Source organism: Hyperolius riggenbachi, chromosome 1 (assembly GCF_040937935.1).
Source record: "Hyperolius riggenbachi isolate aHypRig1 chromosome 1, aHypRig1.pri, whole genome shotgun sequence".
Classification (NCBI taxonomy): domain Eukaryota; kingdom Metazoa; phylum Chordata; class Amphibia; order Anura; family Hyperoliidae; genus Hyperolius; species Hyperolius riggenbachi.
In genome coordinates, this window is record NC_090646.1 from 23,281,896 (window position 1) to 23,304,458 (window position 22,563).

Genomic DNA, 22,563 nt, shown 5'->3' on the forward strand with positions numbered 1-22,563 from the left:
GCAAGTTGGCTGGCTGTACATAGGTGGCGATACATGGTGCCGGACTCTGCCACCAGCTGTTTCTGACGAAGAGCTGCCCCAGCTTCTTTCAGCAACTTCTCTCCTCCTACTACTCTCTGACTCCCCCTCTGAACTGTCCCCCTCTTCATCTCCTCTATTGGGAACATACAGAGGATCCCTATCATCGTCAGCATCGTAATCATCCTGCCCAGCTTCGCTTGCCTCAGAAAAATCCAAACATGCACCATCAGTAGGTCCTTCATCCTCCTTACACGTTACATCCATAGTGTTGCCGCGTAACGCAGACATATGAGCTGGTGAAAAATCATCTGGCTGTAACAACAATGGCTGTGCATCAGTGATTTCACCACTAAATAATTCTTGCGAAGTGTCAAATGCAGCGGAAGTGGTGCTAGTAGTAGCGCTGGTGGCTGAGCAAGATGAGGTGTTCTGTGTCGCTAAATACTCAACCACGTCCTGACAATCTTGGGAGGTGATGGGACGTGCCTTCTTCCGAGCACTGTACTGTGGGCCAGGTCCACACGAAATTACATTTACACGACCTCGCGCAGACCTGCCGGGTGGCCTTCCTCTGGCTCTGGCACTACCTCTTCCTCTACCTGTTTTGTCCATATCGGGTATGCACGGAGTGGTATATCACACTGCGTGCACTCACGTAGGTAGGTGGGTTCACTTAACTGCACAGGTATGCGCACTGATGCGGTGGGTTCACTGAACACAACAGGTATGCAGTGGCGGGTTCACTGAACACAACAGGTATGCAGTGGCGGGTTCACTGAACACAACAGGTATGCAGTGGCGGGTTCACTGAACACAACAGGTATGCAGTGGCGGGTTCACTGAACACAACAGGTATGCAGTGGTGGGTTCACTGAACAGGTATACAGTGGCGGGTCCACTGAACAGAACAGGTATGCAGTGGCGGGTTCACTGAACACAACAGGTATGCAGTGGCGGGTTCACTGAACAGTACAGGTATACAGTGGCAGGTTCACTGAACACAACAGGTATGCAGTGGCGGGTTCACTGAACAGTACAGGTATACAGTGGCAGGTTCACTGAACACAACAGGTATGCAGTGGCGGGTTCACTGAACACAACAGGTATGCAGTGGCGGGTTCACTGAACACAACAGGTATGCAGTGGCGGGTTCACTGAACAGGTATGCAGTGGCGGGTTCACTGAACAGTACAGGTATACCGTGGCGGGTTCACTGAACACAACAGGTATGCAGTGGCGGGTTCACTGAACAGGTATACAGTGGCGGGTTCACTGAACAGAACAGGTATACAGTGGCGGGTTCACAGAACAGGTATGCAGTGGCAGGTTCACTGAACACAACAGGTATGCAGTGGCGGGTTCACTAAACAGGTATACAGTGGCGGGTCCACTGAACAGAACAGGTATGCAGTGGTGGGTTCACTGAACACAACAGGTATGCAGTGGTGGGTTCACTGAACAGGTATGCAGTGGTGTGTTCACAGAACAGGTATGCAGTGGTGGGTTCACAGAACAGGTATGCAGTGGTGGGTTCACAGCACAGGTATGCAGTGGCAGGTTCACTGAACAGGTATGCAGTGATGGGTTCACAGCACAGGTATGCAGTGGCAGGTTCACTGAACAGGTATGCAGTGATGGGTTCACAGCACAGGTATGCAGTGGTGGGTTCACAGAACAGGTATGCAGTGGTGGGTTCACAGCACAGGTATGCAGTGGCAGGTTCACTGAACAGGTATGCAGTGATGGGTTCACAGAACAGGTATGCAGTGGCAGGTTCACTGAACAGGTATGCAGTGGTGGGTTCACAGTACAGGTATGCAGTGGTGTGTTCACAGAACAGGTATGCAGCCAGCCAGGAACAAGTTAAGCCTAACTAATCTTTCCCTGAGAGACAGTCTGCAGCAGCTCGCCCTACTCTCACTAACGCAGGCAGCACACGAGTGACCGTAATGGCCGCCGCTGCCTGCCTTATATAAGGGGGGGGGGTGGGGCTCCAGGGGCTAGTGTAGCCTAATTGGCTACACTGGGCCTGCTGACTGTGATGTAGAGGGTCAAAGTTAACCTTCAAGGTGCATTATGTGGCGAACCGAACTTCCGCAAAGGTTCGCCAGCGGGACGCGAACGCGAACCACCGAAGTTCGCGTGGAACCGTTCGTCGGCCCATCTCTAATAGCAGCCTGCATAGTCTATGACCAATAGCAGCCTGCATAGTCTATGACCAATAGCAGCCGGCATAGTCTATGACCAATAGTAGCCTGCATAGTCTATGACCAATAGCAGCCGGCATAGTCTATGACCAATAGCAGCCGGCATAGTCTATGACCAATAGCAGCCGGCATAGTCTATGACCAATAGCAGCCTGCATAGTCTATGACCAATAGCAGCCGGCATAGTCTATGACCAATAGCAGCCGGCATAGTCTATGACCAATAGCAACCTGCATAGTCTATGACCAATAGCAGCCGGCATAGTCTATGACCAATAGCAACCTGCATAGTCTATGACCAATAGCAGCCGGCATAGTCTATGACCAATAGCAGCCGGCATAGTCTATGACCAATAGCAGCCGGCATAGTCTATGACCAATAGCAGCCTACATAGTCTATGACCAATAGCAGCCGGCATAGTCTATGACCAATAGCAGCCGGCATAGTCTATGACCTATAGCAACCTGCATAGTCTATGACCAATAGCAGCCGGCATAGTCTATGACCTATAGCAACCTGCATAGTCTATGACCAATAGCAGCCGGCATAGTCTATGACCAATAGCAACCTGCATATTCTATGACCAATAGCAGCCGGCATAGTCTATGACCAATAGCAGCCGGCATAGTCTATGACCAATAGCAGCCTGCATAGTCTATGACCAACAGTAACCTGCATAGTCTATGACCAATAGCAGCCTGCATAGTCTATGACTAATAGCAGCTTGCATAGCCTATGACCAATAGCAACCTGCATAGTCTATGACCAATAGCAGCCGGCATAGTCCATTTCTTTTAATCCACTCTCCCCACCACAAGCACATTATTCACATTATTACAGTGAGGGAAATACTTTATTTGATCCCCTACTTTCCCTCATCAACCTACATTTTCCTCACTTTCCCTCATCAACAAATGACTAGCATTTAACTGTAACTTTAGGTTTGTTGCAGCTGTGACAGAGAGAATAAAAACGAAAAGAACCCTCAAAAACCCAGTGCCCCAAAGTCAGAGCTTGATTAGCATAATGAGAGAAAACGTGTTTGATCCCCAATCAACCAGCAAGATTTCAGGCTCCCAGGTGTCTTTTTACCTGCATGCAGTAATGTGTACTAGTTTGGATTCCAAATTAGGTACCAAACCTGCCACCAGGGGTGTAGCAATAGAGGTTGCAGAGCCTGCGACCGCATCGGGGGGCTTGGGCCAGAGGGGCTCCAAAGGGCCCTCCCTCAACTACAGTATTAACTCTCTATTGGTCCTGTGCTCATATCAATCACATCTATAGATACTTGAAATAGTGGTAATCATTAACAAACTGTTCCCCATCCCCTTCTTGCACCTCTGACACTGTAGTTGCCCTAGGCAAGTTTTGGTGCGCCATATCAATTGTTATGAATAGAGTGCCTGGGGGGCCCCATTGTAAAACTTGCATCGGGGCCCACAGCTCCTTAGCTACGCCACTTCCTGCCACCATGGCCACAACTAAAGAACTGTCCAAGGATGTTAGGATCACAACTCTAGACCTGCACACGGCTGGACTGGGTTACAAGTCTATCGCCAAGCAGCTTGGTGAGAAGGTGACAACAGTTGGCATGATAATTCCTGAATGGAAGAAACACTAAATAACTGTCAATATCTCTTGGTCTGGGGCTCCGTGCAAGTTCTCAACTCGTGGAGTGGCAATGATCATAAGAATGGTGACAAAGCAGCCCCAGAACTAAACAGCTGGAGGGGCACTTGTCAATAGAGATGTCGCCGACATAGAATTTTTCGTTTGCGAACAGCAAACACGAATTTCTGCAAATTTTAGCGAACAGGCAAACCGCCATAGACTTCAATGGGCAGGCTAATTTTAAAACCTAAAAAGACTGTTTCTGGCCACAAAAGTGATGGAAAAGTTTTTTCAAGGGGTCTAACACCTGGACTGTGGCATGCCGGAGGGGGATCCATGCAAAAAGTCTCACCAAAAATTAAGGAGATGACACAGAGTTAGGTTTTAATCCCTAAAGGGCAGAAATCACATTATGCACAGCTCTGGGTGTCAGTGGGCTGTGGAATGTCTCACACAGAGAAAAGCAATAGTACTATCAGAATACAGTGAAAAATTAATGCACTGGAGTGGTACTGTGTGTGCAACTTAATGAGGCAACAACAATAGCAGTAGTGTGCACACAGCTCTGGGTGTCAGTGGGCTGTGGAGTGTTACACACACACAAAAAAAAAAGACACAGGAGACTGATGTGCTAGTCCTTAAAAGGACTGTTTGGGGTGCTATCTCAGCAAGTAAGGAACAAGAACACAGGCCTAGCTAATGCTTTCTCTACCTATCTGCTGCAAGTCTGACCCTGCTCACACTAACAGTCAGCAGCCAGCAAAGAATGAATCCAATATGGCTACCACAATTGCTTTTTGATAGGGGGGTGGGTGGTCTAGGAGGGGGTGCTAGCTGATTGGTTGCCATGTGTCTGCTGACTGTGAGGTAAGGGGTCATAGTTTGACTCCATGATGATGTATAGGGGGCAGGTCAAACACGGCATATGTTCGCAGTTCGTGCAAAATGCTAACAGACGAAATTCGCTGGATACTGCCCGCCAGCGAACCGTTCGGGCCATCTCTACTTGTTCAAGGCATTTGGGACTAAAGTGACCAAGAGAACATCTGTTTTGAGGGTGTTGTTCTACTAAGGTGATAGGAAACCTTCACCACATTGAAGGGACAATGGATGGGGCCATGTACCATCAAATCTTGGGAGAGCACCTCCTCCCCTCAGCCAGGGCATTTATAATGTCTTATGGATAGGTATTCCAGCATTACAATCAGCCAAAAAGCATACAACAAAGGCAACAAAGGAGTGGCTGAAGAAGAAGCACATGAGGGTTCTGGAGTGGGTGTGAGTCAAGGAAAGAACATCAACATTCCTGAATAACATTTCCTTTGGTTTGTTGTTTTTTTTTCTACCTCCTTTGTACCCTGCCCTCCTTCTGACACTTATTGGTCTAGAAATAAATGTATATGTGGCTAAAAGTACTCCTACTTGTACAAAATGTATAGTTCCTTCTACAACTTACTGAGGCTTCTTTAGGATCAAAGGCTTCGTTCCACTCAGCTCCATTATAGCCACAGCTAATTCCGCTCTGGCCACAACCAACTCAGTTCCAGCCACAGCCAACTCCGTTTCAGCTAGACTGCATGCCACTCCCGTCACATCAACTCCGTTACAGTCAGACTGATTTCCACTTCAGCCACATCAACTCCATTTCCATCACAGCCAACTCCCTTACAGCCACACTGCTTTCAATTCGATCCACACCAACTCCATTTCCGTCACAGCCAACCCCCTTACAGCCAGACTGCTTTCCACTCCAGCCACACCAACTCCATTCCAGTCACAGCCAACTCCCTTACATCCAGAATGCTTTCAACTATAGACGCATCAACTCCATTCCAGTCACAGCCACCTCTGTTACAGGTACACTGCTATCCGCTCCAGCCACATCACTCAATTCCGGTCACAGCCAACTCCCTTACAGCCAGACTGCTTTCCACTCCAGCCACGTCAACTCTATTCCAACCATAACTAAATCTCTTTCAGTCAGACTGCCTTTCACTCTGGCCAGACAACATTATTTTACATCCTTCAACAGTTTCCTGTCTTCCAGCCTCTACAGTCTCCTGTCTTCCAGCTTCTACAGTCTCCTGTCTTTCAGCCTCTGTTGTCTCTGATTGTTCAGACTCTACAGTTTCCTGCCATATAACCTCTACAGACTCCTGCTGTCCAGCCTTTACATTCTCCTGCTGTTCGGTCTTTACGGTCTTTTGTCCTCCAACCTCTACAGTCTCCTGTTGTCTCCTGCCATCCACTGTTTACATTCTCCTGCCATCCACCATTTACAGTCTCCTGCCATCCTCTGTTTACAGTCTATTGTCTTCTAGCCCTTACAATCTCTTGCCATCAAATTCTAACATTGAAGTCCACCTCCACCACTGTATATAAACATAAGGGGGTCACCATAAAGATGCTTCTACCAACAACTGCTTTGATAACATGATGTAAAATTCTTACCTTTATCTCTAATCAAATAGAACAACAATGGTTGACTATGATGAATTAAGTAAATGAACTTGACTACTGGATAGTCAAGTACCTATTGTTGAGTAGATATTTTAGCTCCTGTCTTCCAGTCTCTGCAGTCTCCTGTCTTACAGCCTCTACAATCTACTGTCTTACATCCTCTACAGCAGTGTTCCTCAAACGCATCCTCGTAACTCTCCAACGGTGCATGTTTGCAGGCAACCTCACCTATGCACAGGTGGGGTAATTAGTGTCTTAGGTATATGGAATCCATCTAGCTGAGACACTAATGGCCCCACCTGTGCATAGGTGAGGTTGCCTGCAAAATATGCACTGTTGGGGAGTCACAAGGAAGGGTTTGATAAACACTGCTCTACAGTCTCCGGTCTTCCACTCTCTGCAGTCTTCTGTCTTCCAGCCTTTATAATCTACTGTCTTCCAGTCTGTACAGTCTCCTGTCTTCCAGCCTCTCCAATCTACTGTCTTCCAGGCTTTACAGTCTACTGTCGTTCAGCCTCTACAATCTCCTGTCTTCCAGCCTCTACAACCTACTGTCTTCCAGCCTCTACAGTGTCCTTTCTTCCAGTCTCTACAATACTCCTTCAATCTACTGTCTTCTAGTCTCTACAATCGTCATACAATCTCCTGTCTTCCAGTCTCTACAATATCCTCTCTTCTAGCCTCTACAGTCTCCTGTCTTCCAGTCTCTATAGTCCCCTGCATTACACCCAAAGAAAAAGACATCCATTTTGGAGTTAAGAGCCAAAATGGCATTGCATCTTCAAATACTGCTGGATCGGTGGAGGCGAGAGGGATGGGGAAGGCATCTGGATCATCCACCTTTTTCCCTTCAGGCACAGTTTATACTATACTACAGTGCTAAACTATACTAGACTATACTAGTCTTTTCTAGTCATGATCGGAAACTGCTAATTACGAAAAATTTCACAGAGTGAAAGGACCACATCTGTAGGGTGTACTGATATTTTTGTTGCATTTAGATACAAAGTACACAAACAAAAATACTGATCACTCACCTGTGTATAGCGGTACAGGCTGAGGAGCTGGGCCAGGGCAAGCGTTGTGGTTAAGCCGGAGTCACCAACAAAACCGGCAACATTACTGCTCCCCTTGCAAGAATAATTAGGGACCTCCCACTGGTAACCGGACAATATGTTCAGGGCATACCTTACTGACTTCTTTGGATCTGCACACGTGTCATAGATGTGATAACCTAACGTGATGTTGGGTAGAAGGTTGAAGTCCATGTTAATCTCATTAATGGTGAATATGAAGGTTAGTATGTTTCCATATTCCTGTATATGAGGTCTGTGGAGATTATTTTAGGTATATCAGGTTGGATATTTTACCAAAACATTGAGACTTTTATACACATCTTGTGCTCTTGGGAGCACAAGGGAGCTGTAATGAACCATACATACAAGACAAATATAAAGGCCCTCAGTATGGTAAATGAAATATACAACCTACAAATACAATTGGAAACTTATACATGCATTTAAAACCATAAACATATACACAGCATGTCACTATAAGTAAAGTTGGGCGAACACCTGGATGTTCGGGTTCGCGAACGTTCGCCGAACATGGCCGCGATGTTCGGGTGTTCGCGCCGAACTCCGAACATAATGGAAGTCAATGGGGACCCAAACTTTCGTGCTTTGTAAAGCCTCCTTACATGCTACATACCCCAAATTTACAGGGTATGTGCACCTTGGGAGTGGGTACAAGAGGAAAAATTTAGCAAAAAGAGCTTATAGTTTTTGAGAAAATCGATTTTAAAGTTTCAAAGGGAAAACTGTCTTTTAAATGCGGGAAATGACTGTTTTCTTTGCACAGGTAGCATGCATTTTGCCGCCATGCAGTCATAAATGTAATAAAGATAAGAGGTTCCATAAACAGGGACCGGCAACGCTAACCCAGCAGCAGCACACGTGATGGAACAGGAGGAGGCGCAGGAGGAGAAGGCCACGCTTTCAGACACAACAAACCAGGCCTTGCATGAGGACAAGAAGCGTGCGGATAGCATGCATTTTGCCGCCATGCAGTCATAAATGTAATAAAGATAAGAGGTTCCATAAACAGGGACCGGCAACGCTAACCCAGCAGCAGCACACGTGATGGAACAGGAGGAGGCGCAGGAGGAGAAGGCCACGCTTTCAGACACAACAACCCAGGCCTTGCATGAGGACAAGAAGCGTGCGGATAGCATGCTTTTTGCCGCCATGCGATCATAAATGTAATAAAGATAAGAGGTTACATAAACAGGGACCGGCAACGCTAACCCAGCAGCAGCACACGTGATGGAACAGAAGGAGGCGCAGGAGGAGAAGGCCACGCTTTCAGACACAACAACCCAGGCCTTGCATGAGGACAAGAAGCGTGCGGATAGCATGCTTTTTGCCGCCATGCAGTCATAAATGTAATAAAGATAAGAGGTTACATAAACAGGGACCGGCAACGCTAACCCAGCAGCAGCACACGTGATGGAACAGGAGGAGGCGCAGAAGGAGAAGGCCACGCTTTCAGACACAACAACCCAGGCCTTGCATGAGGACAAGAAGCGTGCGGATAGCATGCATTTTGTCGCCATGCAGTCATAAATGTAATAAAGATAAGAGGTTCCATAAACAGGGACCGGCAACGCTAACCCAGCAGCAGCACACGTGATGGAACAGGAGGTGCAGGAGGAGAAGGCCACGCTTTCAGACACAACAACCCAGGCCTTGCATGAGGACAAGAAGCGTGTGGATAGCATGCTTTTTGCCGCCATGCAGTCATAAATGTAATAAAGATAAGAGGTTCCATAAACAGGGATCGGCAACGCTAACCCAGCAGCAGCACACGTGATGGAACAGGAGGAGGCGCAGGAGGAGAAGGCCACGCTTTGAGACACAACAACCCAGGCCTTGCATGAGAACAAGAAGCGTGCGGATAGCATGCTTTTTGCCGCCATGCAGTCATAAATGTAATAAAGATAAGAGGTTCAATAAACAGGGACCGGAAACGCTAACCCATCACAGATGGTCATTGTTCATGTTACTTGATTGGGGTCCGGGAGTGTTGCATAGTCGTTTCCAATCCAGGATTGATTCATTTTAATTTGAGTCAGACGGTCTGCATTTTCTGTGGAGAGGCGGATACGCCGATCTGTGACGATGCCTCCGGCAGCACTGAAACAGCCTTCCGACATAACGCTGGCTGCCGGGCAAGCCAGCACCTCTATTGCGTACATTGCCAGTTCGTGCCAGGTGTCTAGCTTCGATACCCAATAGTTGAAGGGTGCAGATGGATTGTTCAACACAGCTACGCCATCTGACATATAGTCCTTGACCATCTTCTCCAGGCGATCGGTGTTGGAGGTGGATCTGCACGCTTGCTGTTCTGTGGGCTGCTGCATGGGTGTCAGAAAATGTTCCCACTCCAAGGACACTGCCGATACCATTCCCTTTTGGGCACTAGCTGCGGCTTGTGTTGTTTGCTGCCCTCCTGGTCGTCCTGGGTTTGCGGAAGTCAGTCTGTCGGCGTACAACTGGCTAGAGGAGGGGGAGGATGTCAATCTCCTCTCTAAAGTCTCCACAAGGGCCTGCTGGTATTCTTCCATTTTGACCTGTCTGACTCTTTCTTCAAGCAGTTTTGGAACATTGTGTTTGTACCGTGGATCCAGAAGGGTATAAACCCAGTAATTGGTGTTGTCCAGAATGCGCACAATGCGTGGGTCGCGTTCAATGCAGTCTAGCATGAATTGAGCCATGTGTGCCAGAGTCCTGCCAGAATCCTCATCATCCTCTTGTGAGCGTTGTGATAGTTGTGATGCATCATAGTCGTCACCTTCTTCCTGGTCTGCTTCTGCTGACCATTCGCGCTGAATTGTGGAAGTCCAACGTGCACCGCTCTGGCCCTCGTCAGTGGTGGCATGAAATTCCTGCTCCAACTCCAGCTGTTCCTCCTCCTCTTCTTCGTCATAGCTGCTGGGGCCAGCGTTTCCTGAGGCAGATGACCTGATGTTGGTATCATCACGCTGATCGTTTTCTCCTTCAGATTCCCCCAGTTGCATCATGACCGCTGTTTACTTGATTTTCAACATTGACTTCTTCAGTAAACACAGCAGTGGTATGGTAATGCTGACTGAAGAGTTGTCACTGCTCACAAGCAACGTGGATTGCTCAAAATTTTGGAGGACTTGGCAGAGGTCCAACATGTTGGCCCAATCGGATCCACAGAAGCTTGGCAGCTGTCCGGATGCGCCTCGGTACTGCGCCGTCATGTACTGGACCACTGCACTCTTCTGCTCACAAAAGCGGGCTAGCATGTGCAGCGTAGAATTCCAGCGCGTAGGGACATCACACAGCAAGCGATGGTGGGGAAGACTGAAGCGCTCCTGCATCTTGGCGAGTGCCCCCGAAGCAGTACTGGAATTTCTACAATGTTTGGCCACTCGTCGCACCTTCAACAGAAGATCGGCCACGCCTGGGTATGTCCTCAGGAACCGCTGAACTACTAGGTTCATCACGTGCGCCAGGCAAGGGATGTGTGTCAGCTTAGCCAACCATAAAGCGCGAATGAGATTACTCCCATTATCACACACAACCATGCCCGGTTTCAGGTCCAGCGGTGCCAGCCACAAATCCGTCTGTTCCTTTATTCCCCTCCAAATTTCCTCCCCTGTGTGCTGCTTATGCCCAAGGCAGATCAGCTTCAGCAACGCTTGCTGACGCATGCCAACAGCTGTGCTGCACTGCTTCCATGATCCTACTGCTGCTGGGTTAGCGTTTCCGGATGAGGTACAGCTTTGAGATGCGTTGGAGGAGAAGGAGTCAGAGAGGTAGGTGCTGCTGTTGTTATCCAGTGGGAGGGACGGCGGTGCAGCTGTTTGCGGCGTGGGCAACAGCCGCGCCGTAGCAGGTGATGAATCGCTGCCAGCCTCCACAAGGTTCACCCAGTGCGCGGTAAGGGAGATGTATCGACCCTGGCCGAACGCACTCGTCCAGGTGTCAGTGGTGAGGTGAACCTTGCAGGCAACGGCATTCTTCAAGCTTCGGGTTATTTTTCTGACCACGTGCTCATGCAACTCAGGCACTGCAGAGCGCGCAAAGTGGTAGTGGCTGGGAACCACGTAACGTGGGATGGCCACTGACATCATGCCCTTGAAGCTGTTTGTCTCCACCACTCGATATGGCAGCATTTCGCAGGCCAGAAGCTTGGCTATGCTGGCTGTTAGTGCCACGGCCCGGGGGTCATTTGCTGGCAATTTCCTCTTGCGCTCAAGCATCTCCGAGACAGACAACTGAACCGTAGGGCTGCACACTGAACGGCTGTTGGTTGTTGTGTTTGATGACTGGGAGACCTCAAGAGCACTATTCCGGAAAGTGACAGTGTCAGCGTCGTCTGATGTTTGTGAATGTTGTTGTGAACCACGCAATGGCTGGGCTACTGCTGCTGCTTAGGAGGGTCTGGTGGTGAGTCTGGTGACTCCAAGGGAGGCAGTGTTGCTGCTGGTACCCTGTCCTGGCGGCCACAGAGTGGGATGTTTGGATACCATGTGGCGGGTCATGCTGGTGGTGGAGAGGTTGTTAATATGTTTCCCCCTGCTCAGGCGGGTCTTGCACACCTTGCAAATCACCATGGTACCATCCTCACTGCAGTCTTCAAAGAAAGGCCAGACTTTGGAGCACCTGCCTTGCTGGCGATTTCTGTTTGCGCCTCTTTTGCGTCTCACTTGAACTTCCACGCTTGTGGTGCCTGAAATTTTACGCCGCCTACCTTGTGGCACAAGGCGAACTTGTGCAGCAGTGGGTTCTTCAACAGACTCATCTGTGCTGCTACGACGGCGATGTTCTCCTTCACATACAAAATCTGGGTCTCTGTCAACATTGTCCATACCCTCCTCCTCTTCCATCTCCTCAAACTCGTCATATGTGATTGTGGGCCGCCGCCGTGGAGTAGAGCTCCCCACAACAACCTCTGCATAGCACACTTCAACGTCGTCTTCAAGATCTTCTCGGCCGACCTCCTGCAATTGAAACCCCTCCTGCCCAACTTGCTCTGGGATTTGGGTTTCAAAGTCCTCCTCGGACTCGCCTTGCATTTCAGTGCGTGGTGCATTTCCCACAGTCAATGGTTGTGAATCCGGGCACAACATTTCTGGCTGTTCCATTGACCTTTGAAAGGTGGAAGTTTGTTGGGCTGGGAATAGCTCCTGCGAATACCCCATTGTGTCCTGAGGAAATTCTTCGGACTGGTTATTTGGCAGTTGTGTGCGTGGTGTCGCTGCCGGTTGTGTCAGCTTTGTGCCCACTGGCTCCTTGTAACTGGCTGAGGACTCTGACATCGTGCGTGATGTGCTGGTGCTGCTTAACCCACTGCTGGACGCTTGAGAGGTCATCCAATTAATTATCTGTTCTTTTGGATTTGTGAGGGTTGATTTCCTGGACAACATGGGCGGTATTGAGTGGGTTTTCTTCGGTGCTCCACTGTGGCCTGTACGTGAACCGTCAGGGGGAACACCTCTTCCCTTGCCCCTCCCTCTTTCACAGGATTTCTTCTTCATTTCACTTATCCGTAAAGTACACGCTGACTGGCAGCAGTACAGTGGCAGTACAGAAATGCTATACAGTGGCGGGTGAGCGGTGTACTACTATTCCCAGCAGCGACACAGAGCACAATGCTATACAGTGGTGGGTGAGCGGTGTACTACTATTCCCAGCAGCGACACAGAGCACAATGCTATACAGTGGTGGGTGAGCGGTGTACTACTATTCCCAGCAGCGACACGGACCACACTGCTATACAGTGGTGGGTGAGTGGTGTACTACTGTTCCCAGCAGCGACACAGAGCACAATGTTATACAGTGGTGGGTGAGCGGTGTACTACTATTCCCAGCAGCAACACAGAGCACAATGCTATACAGTGGTGGGTGAGCGGTGTACTACTCTTCCCAGCAGAGACACAGAGTGGCAGTAAACACAATGCTATATAGTGTGGCTGAGCGGTGTACTACTGTTCCCAGCAGCGACACAAAGCACAATGCTATACAGTGGTGGGTGAGCGGTGTACTACTATTCCCAGCAGAGACACAGAGTGGCAGTAAACACAATGCTATATAGTGTGGCTGAGCGGTGTACTACTGTTCCCAGCAGCGACACAGAGCACAATGCTATACAGTGGTGGGTGAGCGGTGTACTACTGTTCCCAGCAGCGACACAGAGCACAATGCTATACAGTGGTGGGTGAGCGGTGTACTACTGTTCCCAGCAGAGACACAGAGTGGCAGTAAACACAATGCTATATAGTGTGGCTGAGCGGTGTACTACTGTTCCCAGCAGCGACACAGAGCACAATGCTATACAGTGGTGGGTGAGCGGTGTACTACTATTCCCTGCAGCGACACAGAGCACAATACTATACAGTGGTGGGTGAGCGGTGTACTACTATTCCCAGCAGCGACACAGAGCACAATGCTATACAGTGGTGGGTGAGCGGTGTACTACTGTTCCCAGCAGAGACACAGAGTGGCAGTAAACACAATGCTATATAGTGTGGCTGAGCGGTGTACTACTGTTCCCAGCAGCGACACAGAGCACAATGCTATACAGTGGTGGGTGAGCGGTGTACTACTATTCCCAGCAGAGACACAGAGTGGCAGTAAACACAATGCTATATAGTGTGGCTGAGCGGTGTACTACTGTTCCCAGCAGCGACACAGAGCACAATGCTATACAGTGGTGGGTGAGTGGTGTACTACTATTCCCAGCAGCGACACAGAGCACAATGCTACACAGTGGTGGGTGAGCGGTGTACTACTGTTCCCAGCAGCGACACAGAGCACAATGCTATACAGTGGTGGGTGAGCGGTGTACTACTATTCCCTGCAGCGACACAGAGCACAATACTATACAGTGGTGGGTGAGCGGTGTACTACTATTCCCAGCAGCGACACAGAGCACAATGCTATACAGTGGTGGGTGAGCGGTGTACTACTGTTCCCAGCAGAGACACAGAGTGGCAGTAAACACAATGCTATATAGTGTGGCTGAGCGGTGTACTACTGTTCCCAGCAGCGACACAGAGCACAATGCTATACAGTGGTGGGTGAGTGGTGTACTACTGTTCCCAGCAGCGACACAGAGCACAATGCTATACAGTGGTGGGTGAGCGGTGTACTACTATTCCCAGCAGCGACACAGAGCACAATGCTATACAGTGGTGGGTGAGCGGTGTACTACTGTTCCCAGCAGCGACACAGAGCACAATGCTATACAGTGGTGGGTGAGCGGTGTACTACTATTCCCTGCAGCGACACAGAGCACAATACTATACAGTGGTGGGTGAGCGGTGTACTACTATTCCCAGCAGCGACACAGAGCACAATGCTATACAGTGGTGGGTGAGCGGTGTACTACTGTTCCCAGCAGAGACACAGAGTGGCAGTAAACACAATGCTATATAGTGTGGCTGAGCGGTGTACTACTGTTCCCAGCAGCGACACAGAGCACAATGCTATACAGTGGTGGGTGAGTGGTGTACTACTATTCCCAGCAGCGACACAGAGCACAATGCTATACAGTGGTGGGTGAGCGGTGTACTACTGTTCCCAGCAGCGACACAGAGCACAATGCTATACAGTGGTGGGTGAGCGGTGTACTACTATTCCCAGCAGCAACACAGAGCACAATGCTATACAGTGGTGGGTGAGCGGTGTACTACTGTTCCCAGCAGAGACACAGAGTGGCAGTAAACACAATGCTATACAGTGGTGGCTGAGCGGTGTATTACTGTTCCCAGCAGAGACAGAGTGGCAGTAAACACAATGCTATATAGTGTGGGTGAGCGGTGTACTACTATTCCCAGCAGCGACACAGAGCACAATGCTATACAGGGTGAGCGGTGTACTACTGTTCCCAGCAGACACACAGAGTGGCAGTAAACACAATGCTATATAGTGTGGGTGAGCGGTGTACTACTATTCCCAGCAGCGACACAGAGCACAATGCTATACAGGGTGAGCGGTGTACTACTGTTCCCAGCAGACACACAGAGTGGCAGTAAACACAATGCTATATAGTGTGGGTGAGCGGTGTACTACTGTTCCCAGCAGCGACACAGAGCACAATGCTATACAGGGTGAGCGGTGTACTACTGTTCCCAGCAGACACACAGAGTGGCAGTAAACACAATGCTATATAGTGTGGGTGAGCGGTGTATTACTATTCCCAGCAGCGACACAGAGCACAATGCTATACAGGGTGAGCGGTGTACTACTGTTCCCAGCAGACACACAGAGTGGCAGTAAACACAATGCTATATAGTGTGGGTGAGCGGTGTACTACTATTCCCAGCAGCGACACAGAGCACAATGCTATTCAGGGTGAGCGGTGTACTACTGTTCCCAGCAGAGAGACACAGAGTGGCAGTAAAAACAATGCTATATAGTGTGGGTGAGCGGTGTACTACTATTCCCAGCAGCGACACAATGACCGGGGGACCCTGGCTAGCCTGGCTGGAGAACTACCCTGCCTGCCTACCCAAAGCTAAACCCACAGACAAATGGCAGAGAAATTACGTGGATCGGGTATTTATTTACCCGAACCACGTGACCCGTTCGGCCAATCAGAGCGTTTGGGTCCGAACCACGTGACCCGTTCGGCCAATCACAGCGCTAGCCGAATGTTCGGGTAACGTTCGGCCATGCGCTCTTAGTTCGGCCATATGGCCGAACAGTTTGGCCGAACACCATCAGGTGTTCGGCCGAACTCGAACATCACCCGAACAGGGTGATGTTCTGCAGAACCCGAACAGTGGCGAACACTGTTCGCCCAACACTAACTATAAGTACCGGTGTGGAAATATATACTGTACAAATGTGCCAGCGACAAATATTGATCCATAACCGACCAACCACATAACTATTTACATAGTTTTGTTGAAAAAGACATCCATCCAACAAACTCAACCAATGAAAAATACATTTCTGTCCTGTCCCCTTATATATAGTAGTTGATTCATGGAAGGTGATAATAAAAATAGCGATGATCAAAATCTCCTAATTATGATTTTCTTGTAAATTTTCACAATTACAGCCATAAATAATTATGATTTCAACATTTAATTGATTTTTTATAGTCCATAAGTAATTTCGTGAAATTTTTGCATAATTTTCACATAATTTCATACCGAATTTTGCGGTTAATAGAAAAGCTTCCGTCCATGGTATCATCACTACAATTTCTATGTATATTGCCCTTTCCCCCCTGGACCTCCTCCACACATCCATAATAAGGTCCAGGGCCAACAGGATCACACAGGACCCCTCCCACCCTGGTTGCTGTTTCTTTAACCTCCTTCCCTCAGGACGCCGTTACAGGGCCATCCACACAAAAACCACCAGACACAGAAACACCTTTTTCCCCCAGGCAGTCCTCCTCCTCAACTAGCTCTCTCCAATGACATCATGCAGTCTCCACCAGCCACGCAAGGAAGACATGTCGGCATGTTTGAACTCTAGCCGTGGCATCGAACCACATCCCATGACTTGCCGCTAGCATTACATGTTTACAATTTGCACTATCGCATGCTGTCTTTGCACTACGTTGTTGTTGCTGCTGTTTTTTTTTACTGCTGTTGCTCCTGTTGTTGTTCACACTACTGTTGTTGTTGCACTATGCCAAATGCAGTTTGTTACCACAAATAATTCTGGGTGTGGTACCTGCCACACTTGGCAAATAAAGCTTATTCTATTCTATATCATGGGAATTAGTGGGAATAAGACAATAAAAATAATTTTTAAAAAAGGCCTTGTAGTTTCTGAGAAAATCGATTTAGAAATGTAGAGAAAAAATGTTTTTTTAAACTCAGAAAAATTGCAGTTTTAAAAAAACAAAAACATTTCCTTTGCATTCAAAATCCATTTACTCAAAAATGACATTCTTTTTGAAACAAATGTTTTGTTCCCACTGTTCTCCTTAACTTACATAACAATTTTGGTGATGATACCGTGTATAGGGGCTTTGCTTTTAACCAATAAAGTCAGCATGAAATTAGGCAAAATTGCGAAATTACAGTTCTTGTTAATGTTTCCAAATGAAATGAATTTTATTTTTTCTGAAAATTATGCGTTATGATTTTGAATCGTAATTGCGAATTCTGATGCAAAATTACAATAATGCGAAAAATGTGTGCTCATCACTAAATGAAAGTATGCAATAAGTAGAGCTGAAAGTAGTTGGCAATAGATGCTGGACTTGACAGAATCCTGGGGAAAGTTGGTGACTCACTGCGCCTCCCGACCAAACAACATAACTTAAAATTGAGAAGAAGAAAGTTTCCAGGCACCAGATGAGTTGAAATTAACCAGAACATGAATTTATTACAAACATCAGATATAGCCAAACGGCTGTCAGGCCACGATCACTGTATCTGATGTCTGTCCCTGGGATGAAATAAATTGGTGTTCTGGTTAATTTCAACTCGTCATCTGGTGCCTGGAAACTTTCTTCTTCTTGATTCTAATTAAAAGTATATTTCATAAAGAAACAAAGAGGTTGAATCACTCACCAATTCAAGAGCATGTCAATGGCAATGGATCTCACCCCTTTCAGCCGGTGTAGCCTATCTTCTGTCTTGTTAGATGTGCTCTGTATGGATCCAGATAAAGTCATGCAATGTGGCAAAGAGAAGGAAAGACGTTCACCATCTAACAACTGCAACGGTTTATTTCCAATCCAACAATATGTAAATGAATCCAACCAGAAGATAGGGCTACCTCTGCTGACTCACCGATACCCCAGGGTGGTAACAACAAGGTCACAAGAGCCAGGGGTAGGGCACAGAGGACCATGCTTGATGGCCGTTTTGCATCTGGGATGTCTTTTCAGGGAGACTCAAGGTATCGGTGAGTCACCAGAGTTAGCCCTATCCTCTGGTTGGATGAATTTATGTATTGTTGGATTGGTGCATGTCTTTCCTTCTCTTTGCCACATTGATGATAATAAAAGATCCGTAATGAACCAAAGTTCTGCTATAGTCTAAACTCTATGTACAGAGGCACCAGTGGGGTATGATATACGCGTACGTTAAAAAGGGGCGATGGGAAAAAAGGGCGCAGGGTTTTAAACGATAAGCATGGATAACGTTTAAAAATGAATTGTACTGTATTTTGTTTAAAATTAATGTTTTATAAAGTTATAAATCATTAAATAATGTGCATGAAATCGGCAATTGTAAAAACGTTAATCTTCCGTTTAAATAGTGAAACGTATAATAACATTTAAAAAAAAAATTACTAAGTAACCCTCCCTGTACCTACCCCTAACCCCTAGACCCCCCCTGTTGGTGCCGAAACCTAAGACCCCCTGTTGGTGCCTAAACCTAAGACCCCCTGTTGGTGCCTAAACCTAAGACCCCCTGTTGGTGCCTAAACCTAAGACTCCCCTGTTGGTGCCTAAACCTAAGACCCCCTGTTGGTGCCTAAACCTAAGACCCCCCTGTTGGTGCCTAAACCTAAGACCCCCTGTTGGTGCCTAAACCTAAGACCCCCCTGTTGGTGCCTAAACCTAAGACCCCCCTGTTGGTGCCTAAACCTAACACCCCCCTGTTGGTGCCTAAACCTAAGACCCCCCTGGTGGTGCCTAAACCTAAGACCCCCCTGTGATAAGCATTAAAAACGTTTGAAAAACATATTGTGCGGTTTTTTCGTTTAAAAATAATGTAAAAAAAAAAATTTGTACTGTTTTTGGTTTAAAAATAATGTTTGAAAAAATATTGTACTGTTTTTCGTTTAAAAATAATATTAAAAAAATTATAAATCATTAAATAATGTGTAATCATGAGAAGCAGTAATAAAACATTAAGTCTCCGGGCGCCGCTTTTAAAACGTTATTTTTCTCCGGCGCCCTTTTTTCCTATCGGGCGCCCATTAAACGATATTTATTATGAGAGTGAATGGCGGCGCCCGATTTGTCCACTAGCCTCCTGCGCCCTTTTTTACTGTTACCCTAAACTCTATGTACAGAGGCACCAGTCGGGTATGATATACAGTAAAAGCAAGTTAAAAAGCGGTAAAACTAGGGGCCGCTATAGCAGCAATACTATTGTGTGTGGGGCCTGTAAGGGTAATTTTGATTTCCGGTGATCACTGGACTCCAAATTACATCTTTCTCTGAGTTGAGACAACGTAGAGAGATGTATTTAGAACCATTAGTACGGTGGCGTATTAATACGTATGCACAGTGGACTTACCTCCTAAAGACAGACAATGCAATGATTCTTTTATTCAAAGTAAACTGATGCCTCTGTACATAGTTTTTGGTTCACCCTTGGTGGAGGGTTGCAATCCCGTATCCATTCCACAGAGAGTGACCTTTAACCTGAGCAGGGTTGGGTTTATTCTTCCTGCCTGCTCTCCCTTATTTATTTCTCTAAGTTCTGCTTTATTGTGGAATACATCTAAGGGCATGTTTGTGAACATGGATACAGTTATGGTTCCTAGTCACAGGTCTACTCTCCTCTGGTAACATGCTGCAAGATATAGGTATGACAGAAGGATAGGAGGAGGCCTGGTGCCTCCACCTCAGCAGCTGTTGACACCTAGTTCTCCTCATAACCACTTAAGAATCAAGCTTAGCCATCCATTGAAGCATAAAAACCAAAGAGCCAGTGCCAGAACAAAATCCAACAGCAGCCAACTCTGAAATGCCAAATTGCACCTCCCTTTGCCAACCAGGCAGAATACATACTGATGACACAGTACCCAATGAGATGCAGGATATGCTGACATAATAAGAAGTCAGAGATGAGGGTAGGTAATAGGGTTGGTAACCTAAGGGAAAGTATATAATCATATATTCTCCCAGAGTAACATGCAGTATAAACTTTTTTTTTTCTCATGTTGAAGCCACATTTTGTACAGTAAGTAGTAAAAATTTAACAGATCTGACAGGTTTTGGACTAGACCATCTCCTTATGTGTGATTCTAAGTATATATTTCATTATTTTCAAGAGTGCTGACTGGAAAGGATCTATACAAAGTTGCTGGCCAGCCTCTCTACTCACTTGCACAATATTTTGGTAGTTGGACTGAAAAATTGACAGTCAGTGTTTTTGAAAATAAGAAACTCTGAGAATCCCCCATGAGGAGATGGACTATTCCAGAATGCACTGTAAGTGACAGGGACATAGGAAAAAGTAATTTGCAATGCATAACATTTTCTCTTAGACAAATGTACATCTTATACAGTACGTAATGTATTTTTTTCAGTAATAAGATTCACTTTTGGAGGAGCAGTGTAGAGCAGCAGGATCGATCAGAACAGCAGCTGAAGACAGAGGAGTAGAGGGCTTAGAGCATGCCAATAACCAGGAAGGATGGAAGCCACGGAGGAGCAGTGTAGAGCAGCAGGATTTATCATTACAGTGGCTGGAGAAGGAGAGGACATGGAGCAGGCTAGTAACCAGGAAGGATGGAAGCCTCGGAGGAGCAGTGTAGAGCAGCAGGATCTATAATTACAGTGGCTGGAGGAGGAGAGGACATGGAGCAGGCTGGTAACCAGGAAGGATGGAAGCCTCGGAGGAGCAGTGTAGAGTAGCAGGATTTATCATTACAGTGGTTGGAGGAGGAGAGGACATGGAGCAGGCTAGTAACCAGGAAAGATGGAAGCCTCGGAGGAGCAGTGTAAAGCAGCAGGATTTATCATTACAGTGGCTGGAGGAGGAGAGGACATGGAGCAGGCTGGTAACCAGGAAGGACAGAAGCCTCGGAGGAGCAGTGTAGAGCAGCAGGATTTGTCATGACAGTGGCTGGAGGAGGAGAGGACATGGAGCAGGCTGGTAACCACTAACCAGGAAAGATGGAAGCCTCGGAGGAGCAGTGTAAAGCAGCAGGATTTATCATTACAGTGGCTGGAGGAGGAGAGGACATGGAGCAGGCTGGTAACCAGGAAGGACAGAAGCCTCGGAGGAGCAGTGCAGAGCAGCAGGATTTGTCATTACAGTGGCTGGAGGAGGAGAGGACATGGAGCAGGCTAGTAACCAGGAAGGATGGAAGCTTCGGAGGAGCAGTGTAGAGCAGCAGGATCTATAATTACAGTGGCTGGAGGAGGAGAGGACATGGAGCAGGCTAGTAACCAGGAAGGATGGAAGCCTCGGAGGAGCAGTGTAGAGCAGCAGGATCTATAATTACAGTGGCTGGAGGAGGAGAGGACATGGAGCAGGCTAGTAACCAGGAAGGATGGAAGCCTCGGAGGAGCAGTGTAGAGCAGCAGGATCTATAATTACAGTGGCTGGAGGAGGAGAGGACATGGAGCAGGCTAGTAACCAGGAAGGATGGAAGCCTCGGAGGAGCAGTATAGAGCAGCAGGATTTATCATTACAGTGGTTGGAGGAGGAGAGGACATGGAGCAGGCTAGTAACCAGGAAGGATGGAAGCCTCGGAGGAGCAGTGTAAAGCAGCAGGATTTATCATTACAGTGGTTGGAGGAGGAGAGGACATGGAGCAGGCTAGTAACCAGGAAGGATGAAAGCCTCGGAGGAGCAGTGTAAAGCAGCAGGATTTATCATTACAGTGGCTGGAGGAGGAGAGGACATGGAGCAGGCTGGTAACCAGGAAGGACAGAAGCCTCGGAGGCAGGGCCGGGCCGAGGCATAGGCTGGAGAGGCTCCAGCCTCAGGGCGCAGTGTAGGAGGGGGCGCAGAATTCATTCAGCTGTCATTCCTAATTGTGTTTGAAGCAGAAAGAAATAAGAAAAGGGGATACATGGCAGTGACTGCAAGCCAGATAACTAGAGATTAAGGTGTTGGGGGTCCTGGGTGCCTCTTAGTCTAATAGCAATCAGTGTGTGATGGCTGGAGTGGAAGGATGGAGGGGCGCACTTTGGTGTCTCAGCCTTGGGTGCTGGAGGACCTTGTCCCGGCTCTGCTCGGAGGAGCAGTGTAGAGCAGCAGGATTTGTCATTACAGTGGCTGGAGGAGGAGAGGACATGGAGCAGGCTGGTAACCAGGAAGGGTGGAAGCCTCAGAGGAGCAGTGTAGAGCAGCAGGATTTATCATTACAGTGGCTGGAGGAGGAGAGGACATGGAGCAGGCTAGTAACCAGGAAGGATGGAAGCCTTGGAGGAGCAGTGTAGAGCAGCAGAATATATTACAGTGGCTGGAGGAGGAGAGGACATGGAGCAGGCTGGTAACCAGGAAGGATGGAGGCCTTGGAGGAGCAGTGTAGATCAGCAGGATTTATCATTACAGTGGTTGGAG

General features: G+C 47.8%; 1 pseudogene; it reads right to left on the reverse strand.

Annotated features, from left to right (window-relative positions):
* LOC137522661 (vomeronasal type-2 receptor 26-like) overlaps positions 1-7,567 on the reverse strand; it is a 51,534-nt pseudogene extending 43,967 nt beyond the window's left edge.
* Between the last annotated feature and the right edge of the window lie 14,996 nt (positions 7,568-22,563).